This window comes from Aulonocara stuartgranti (genome assembly GCF_965226115.1).
Source record: "Aulonocara stuartgranti genome assembly, chromosome: 20".
In the NCBI taxonomy this organism is placed as follows: domain Eukaryota; kingdom Metazoa; phylum Chordata; class Actinopteri; order Cichliformes; family Cichlidae; genus Aulonocara; species Aulonocara stuartgranti.
Window position 1 is genome coordinate 9,744,786 of NC_138956.1, and position 7,885 is coordinate 9,752,670.

A 7,885-nucleotide genomic window follows, 5' to 3' on the forward strand; every position below is an offset into this window, starting at 1 on the left:
CTCATTGTGCAGATCTGACAGACCATTTCTGAGTGTCAGCAAAGCACAAGTCAAGCCGGTATACCTGTGATTATGCCCTCTTTACCTCATGTATGTTGGTGGTTTAATAGATGTATTTACATCTTAACTGGCTTCTGTTTGTTGTGAGTTTGTCAGTTCCTTACTTCTTGCAATTTGCGTTCACGCAATCACTGCCAGAAGTGATTAGTCATGAATAATGCATTTCATTTTTTAAATTCAACACTCAGGGTTTGATTTGCACAGTTATATTTTTTCCTCATCTCCCTTCATTTATCCCTGATAGTCCGCCTCCACCCACAAACACCAGTAATTCCACATTTGTGTTAAATAATTCAAATGGCACGATAATCAAATGGAATGGATCCCATAGTCTGTGTATTTACTTTGTTTTAACTACTGTCCCGTTTTGCCTGTGAATGATATCTGGGAGGCAACCTCCTCGCAGCTTTTTTTTCCCTTTTGTAGCAGGCGGTAGGATGTGAGGCTGGCAGGCCAACAAGAGCGGAGAGCTGTGGAACAAACCAATTGCTCCTAGCAGTCCCTGGCACAGCGATGCGGGAAATACTTTTTTTTTGGGTCTCTTATCAATCCACATATGCCGAGGACGCAAATGGGGGAGTGTGTTGGTTGAGGGGCTGTGAAGGAGGGGGACTCTGATGGGATTTTCCCCTCCATGACACTGCTGCGTTCAGTGCTTGCGTCAATGAAGCCAGCTTAACATGCTTAATTATATTATGTAAGCTGCAAGATCAAGGAACATACAGAAAGCCAAGTGCAATGCAGTGTGTGTCTGTGTGTGTGTACTTGTACTTGTCTCAGGGACACATCTTCAGAAATCTTTCCTTCTGCATTCAAAATGAAATCAACCTCGATATATTCTGATGACGTCCGGGATTAAAAGAGCATCTTTTGTCTAAATTCTGCATTTCTGAATGCTACATTTCAATTGAACCCCACAAAAACAGAGTGTTCCTTATATCTTTGTCACATAAAGTGACGCTAAATGAGTGCCTGCTTTTGCAGGACCTGATTTTTGCAGTTTTGGATGGTTCCATTTTGCATACTTTATTAATAAAACATGTACTGGAGCTGTTAGGTGGCACAGTTTACATTCTTATCAGCATAATGCAATGCACAGAATTCCTCAAGTATGCTGTAGCCTCCATAGGGAGAAAAAAGATTTGATATTATAGATGTTTGTTTCGTCAGAGTGCCCACTGGAGGTAAGGCCTCAGTGACGGAAGATTTGAAGGTTTGCCATGTCTCTACAAATTTCCCATAAAGCCGGTTTAAACTTCAATATGCACAAGGAGTGTTTCTTTAATTTATAAAAAGGGATTGCATATCATAACAGGGAAAAATGGTTTGCCTTGAATGCTCTCTTGCAATGCATGTGAAACCCACTGACTGACAACATACAAAAATGCACACAAATCTGCACATTTATTGCACTCTTTAGCAATAGTTACATTTTTGCTCTTAGTTTTGAAGCAGAATGAAGCATAGTTTTAATAGTCAGAATAACAGTAGTGAGACTAGACCATGGTTTCCTTTATATTTACTCTGCTAAAGAGTCAGTTTCCACTGCCATATGGCTTACAGAATTATGAAACTCAATACTGAATCAATGAGCCATGCAAAGGCACAAATTATCCAGGAAGTCATTTCTGTATTGACTATAGTGTCATTAAAGAGACTGTGTCAACACTGCACTCATTGTCTGAAAAATGAAAGCTGAAACCTTGTGCATTGCATTTGATTGCTTACTGGTCAATATTTCTGCCTTTGTTCAATATTCTACATTATATTCCAAGGCATCATGTAACCCTTTGGGTGTCACAGCCCAGGCCTGTCTAAGAGAAAATCATCAAATGCCTCCAAAACCTTTCATTGTCTTTTTCTCCTGTTTGTGAGAGCACACGATACACTTTAGCAAAGGAAACCTGCAAAACTGTGAATTTTTGATGTGAGATATTAAAAATAACAGCCAAGAATAGTCGATAAGGGAGATACATTCCCCGGGACTATGGGTCTTACAAGTTGACTGCACAGTAATTACATCTCCGGAGGATCCAGGAGAGGAAAGTTTTCAAAAATGTGGGGGAGCTGGCGAGGCAAAAGAACTTCATGCTCTGCAGGCTTCACCGTACTCTCCTCCCTCTTGAAACAAAATCGGAATGCTAATGTCTCGTCAGAAAACAGGTAAGGAATTCTAGTCAGTTTGTGCCAGATCAGTCATCCCTTCTCACTTATGTTCCTTGTGTTCTTCCTTTCTAAACACAAAATAAAATGTTTTGCTCATTTGGTATATGTCAGTTTAAAAAGAGATGAATCCGTGCTTCACATTAGACAAATAAAAACGAGACACTAGAATACATTTTCTAACAAACAGTGGTAAGTTTCTTAAGTCTGCAAAAGTTTACATTTACAGTTTCTTATGTCTGTCACTGGTGGCTTGGATTTAACACAGCGGACCTGTGTTTTGTTGGAGCAGCCCAGGGAAAAACAATATAAATATGTGACTGAAAATTCTTATTTAAAGACTGAAATTATGTTGGTAAATAAAAAGTGTGACAAAATTAACATGATTAACAGTTCTAAATCTTTAATTTTATTTAATCAAATACAGTTGACCTTATCAAGTATTTATCACTTCTCTAACTCATCTCATTTATGCAGTTACACAGCATGTTCTTCTCTATCTTTGGAGGAAAACCATTGCTACTTTTAATACAGACTAAATTCTAAGTCCCAGTGGTTTTTGTTGTTGATTCTCTGTGTAAAGTATTTGTGGTTATTCCACACTGGACCCTGGTGTAACATAAAGTACTGCTGCTTGTGTTATTTATTTTACAATGTTTGTATTATTTCATAGAAGACTCATAAATGTTTAACACATATGGAATGGACCAATCCAAAAATCAGAGCCACTTTATGCAGTGTATAGCCAAGTGGCATAAAAAGAAAAATGTTGCTTTTTTAAAATTTTTTCACACATTTCATGTACATTTTTGTTTGGATGATAGAGTGCAAACAAAAAATCTTTTTCTCTCTCTGCTCTTCACTTCTCAGTCTTACGCTGTGTGCATTTCTGTGTTGTTGTTTTTTTTTGTTTTTTTTTTTTACCTGTGTTTATGAACTCCTTCAGGCTACTTAAAGCTAGATTCCTGGAACCCCTCCATCATCACTGCTAAGACCAGCTCTCCCAACCAGCTACCTGCACAAGTCATAACAGTAACAATACAATTCCCATTCAGTTCAGTTGAATGTTACAGGGAGTGCAGAATTATTAGGCAAGTTGTATTTTTGAGGAATAATTTTATTATTGAACAACAACCATGTTCTCAATGAACCCAAAAAACTCATTAATATCAAAGCTGAATGTTTTTGGAAGTAGTTTTTAGTTTGTTTTTAGTTTTAGCTATTTTAGGGGGATATCTGTGTGTGCAGGTGACTATTACTGTGCATAATTATTAGGCAACTTAACAAAAACAAATATATACCCATTTCAATTATTTATTTTTACCAGTGAAACCAATATAACATCTCCACATTCACAAATATACACTGTAAACCCGAACAAGTTGACTGAACTTAAAACTTTTGTGGAAACTGATTACCTCAAAAGATTTAAGTACAAAAACTCATATCTTCTAAGTATGGGGTACTCAAAATTTGTATTTATTGTTAACCTAAAAATTTTAAATTATATTTTATATTTTATTAATTGAGCTTTACTCAAAGACTGTATACTTTAATTTCAATATTTTTGTGTTTCGTGTAGTTTATTATTTTGATGCAACACAATGCAATTATATTACAACCTAAACTCAAATTATCTGATTATTAATTAAAAGATATTTATGTTGTGAGTGTAGACTACTAAAAAAAAAAAAAGTACGGAAATTCAGTTACTTTACATTTTGTTTATTTAACATTTTTTCATGAAAATTTAAAAACATCACAAATGTTTTTATAAAACAACTAACATGGACATCGGCACCATAAAGTGAGCATTATAAATTCTGTGTAGAACATTTATCTTTTTATAAACTCACAAAGGACGACATCAGTCCTAATTGCATCTTTCTCAAAATACACAAAAATGCAAAACAAAAAGTCAAATACTAATCACTTTTTTTTAAATAGAAATGAAAAACAATTTTTTAAAATGGGTACAAAGACGATCAGCTTCCAAATAACCAGATAAGGCAGTCAAGTATAGGAAAATTAGGTAAACTGATGGAGTTAAATCCACCCAAAGCCTGTAGTAAACTTAAAGTGCTTAAAGTGCTTCAAACAAAGTGCTGGAGTAACAGAGTGCGTGTCCTAACAAACATTGCCTTATATTCCTTAAGAGCATGTAGGCAGGGGTTTCAGGGGTTTGCCGTCATCAAGCCCCATGAAGATATTTTGGACTAAGGCAAATGTGTGAACCAGCTTCCTGGGGTAGTCTAAATGCAGAGCATAGATCAAGCCAAACAATAAAGCAAATGCATTTGCAAATCTGGGAATATCACGCATCACCTAGTCGCCTTTCACCAAAACAGCCATGCTTGAGGAAGTAAAATGGACTGGACTGGGAAGCGCCGTCGGTAACCACTGTGAGAAGGGCAACTGGAGTGTCAATGAGGGTCGACTCATCCAATGCGTCCGCCTGGAATAGACACAGTATCAATGGTAAATGGCCTGTATTTGTATAGCGCTTTACACATTCAGTCATCCAGACATTCACACCCATTCACACACTGGTGATGGCAGCTACATTGTAGCCACAGCCACCCTGGGGCGCACTGACAGAGGCCACCGGGCCCTCTGACCACCACCAGTAGGCAACGGGTGAAGTGTCTTGCCCAAGGACACAACGACCGAGACTGTCGGAGCCAGGGCTCGAACCGGCAACCTTCTGATTACAAGGCGAACTCCCAACTCTTGAGCCACGATCGCCCCAATTAAATAAGTAAGGTTGGTTTGAGAGAATGTGACAAGCATGACCTGTAATCTAGCAAAACATTCAGCAGTGTAGTGGGTTACTTTGTAACGAGTTAGGGTACTCTACTTTTTTTGAAAAATGTACATTAACGTGTTAGCTTCTTGCATTACATAATTTGTATTTTTATTATTTTTCTAAAAAAAAAAGTAATTTTTTATTTCATGACTTTATCTCAAAAAGAAACTAAATCTTGACTTCAGCCTGGTTTTTGGGCCACCTGCAGCATAGCCATAGTGCTGTGATACGCCTGTGCCCTGCTCCTGACCTGTGTGTGTGTGGGTTTTCTACAGAGAGGGTATTTTGTTTGTACAATTTGGTAGCTGCTAGGGTATTAAATTGTATTTAAAAAAATCCATAGCATTTTATCTTACTGGCAGAATTTAAGTAATGCAAAAATACACTTACATTACATGTCTAAAAGAATTCTGGGTCCTCCTCCCGCAGGTATACAGGAAGGGCACGAAGTACTGCAGTGCGTTTCACGTTGATATCAGGCGCCTCCTAAAAAGGGAAAAGAAAAGTTCATTTAACGCAAAGTTTTCAGGTGTCATTCTTTGGGGAGAATACATGTTTATGAAACTGCATGACATCAGACTCTATTAAATTTTGGAGACTTTTCTTTTAAGATACAACCTTTCTGTCTCTTGTGACAGAGAGTATGTTTCTTAATCATTTGACAAAAACCCTACACAGTATTTTAAAATAGTGTTCTCCAGATCAGAGCTGTGATCTATATAGAACATGGGGTTCAAAGCAAGGAAAAATTGTGTGTTTATCAGTGAAACTTTTAATTTGTGTTAATTTTATCATTATCAATATATGAAATCTTCACCTTAAGGGACTTAATGAATGGTTTCTTCAATAGATCTTTCAACTCACCTGTGTTTACTGTCTCCACCTGAAATTAATTGCAGTCTGAATTTTTTTTTCTTCTGTCTTTTTGTCTTTGGCCTTCAGCCTTGGAAGAAAAAATAAAAATATTGAAAACCTTATCAGCACACTAAATATACAACACCTTGCTATATTTCAATTGTTTTAGATAGAAGTTGCCACTGCTAGCTAAGTCACTTTTGAATGATGCTAATGAGAAGAAAAAAAAAACCAACCTGCCGAACAATGAGGCTGCTGTTGTAAAAACGCCAACTTTCTTGCGTTGGCAAGGGGTCGTTAAAATATCACTAAGACCCTTTCTTTGTGTGATTCTTAGTAAAACTGTGTTTTAATCGGTTAAAACTGTAAAACTGACGACATAATCTATGTTTGAAAAAGAGCGCGAACAACCGCGAACAACTATTCACCACCTGGGTCTGTGCTTTTTAACACAACAGCGCATTCGAAAACAAGTTATTGGCTGCAACATATTAATATACTTGCTTTTTTACGGAAAAAATAAACATAACGAAGGTTCCGTTTTACTTACAAGTTTCTCCAAATGTGTTCTCTAGTCGCTCGAGAAGGGCAGCCATATTGAACAGAATTTTCTGTCAACGTCGTTCAGGTTAGAGAGAAGACGTCATGACGTCCACATGCGGAGCTCGGAAAAAAACATTTACTCAAAAATCATAATTAAGAAAGCAGTATTTACTCTTAACTTCTAAGCCATGTACAATTATAACTGTTTGAATCGTTAACCGAACAGAAAAGTTTTAAGTTGTTTCAACTTTGTGAGGAATTTTAATTGTTATATCCACAAACTTTATAAGTCAGGTAGACTGTTGGGGTTTACAGTGTACATTTCTGACATTCAAAAACAAAACAAAAACAAATCAGCGACCAATATAGCCACCTTTCTTTGCAAGGACACTCAAAAGCCTGCCATCCATGGATTCTGTCCTGCATGAAAATCATGTTTTTCTTGAAGGATGCAGACTTCTTCCTGTACCACTGCTTGAAGAAGGTGTCTTCCAGAAACTGGCAGTAGGACTGGGAGTTGAGCTTGACTCCATCCTCAACCCGAAAAGGCCTCACAAGCTCATCTCTGATGATACCAGCCCAAACCAGTACTCCACCTCCACCTTGCTGGCGTCTGAGTGGGACTGGAGCTCTCTGCCCTTTACCAATCCAGCCACGGGCCCATCCATCTGGCCCATCAAGACTCACTCTCATTTCATCAGTCCATAAAACCTTAGAAAAGTCAGTCTTGAGATATTTGTTGGCCCAGTCTTGACGTTTCAGCTTGTGTGTCTTGTTCAGTGGTGGTCGTCTTTCAGCCTTTCTTACCTTGGCCATGTCTCTGAGTATTGCACACCTTGTGCTTTTGGGCACTCCAGTGATGTTGCAGCTCTGAAATATGGCCAAACTGGTGACAAGTGGCATCTTGGCGGCTGCACGCTTGACTTTTCTCAGTTCATGGGCAGTTATTTTGCGCCTTTGTTTTTCCACACGCTTCTTGCGACCCTGTTGACTATTTTGAATGAAACGCTTGACTGTTCGATGATCACGCTTCAGAAGCTTTGCAATTTTGAGACTGCTGCATCCCTCTGCAAGATATCTCACTATTTTTGACTTTTCTGAGCCTGTCAAGTCCTTCTTTTGACCCATTTTGCCAAAGGAAAGGAAGTTGCCTAATAATTATGCACACCTGATATAGGGTGTTGATGTCATTAGACCACACCCCTTCTCATTACAGAGATGCACATCACCTAATATGCTTAAGTGGTAGTAGGCTTTCGAGCCTATACAGCTTGGAGTAAGACAACATGCATGAAGAGGATGATGTGGACAAAATACTCATTTGCCTAATAATTCTGCACTCCCTGTAGTTGTATGATTCCACTTCACAAAAACAAACAACCCAAGGTATGTTGCTGTCTGGTGAATATGCTCCGATGTTAGAGCAAAGTCATTGGTCCTCAATGAGGAAGCACTTGG

General features: G+C 38.1%; 1 long non-coding RNA gene across 1 annotated transcript; it reads right to left on the reverse strand.

Annotated features, from left to right (window-relative positions):
• Positions 1 to 3,932: 3,932 nt before the first annotated feature.
• On the reverse strand, positions 3,933 to 6,459 carry LOC309697089. Its single transcript, XR_014273744.1, has 4 exons — positions 6,435 to 6,459; positions 5,894 to 5,972; positions 5,420 to 5,515; positions 3,933 to 4,678 (listed from the first exon to the last, which is right to left on the reverse strand). It is a non-coding gene; the product is annotated as an uncharacterized lncRNA (long non-coding RNA).
• Positions 6,460 to 7,885: the final 1,426 nt, after the last annotated feature.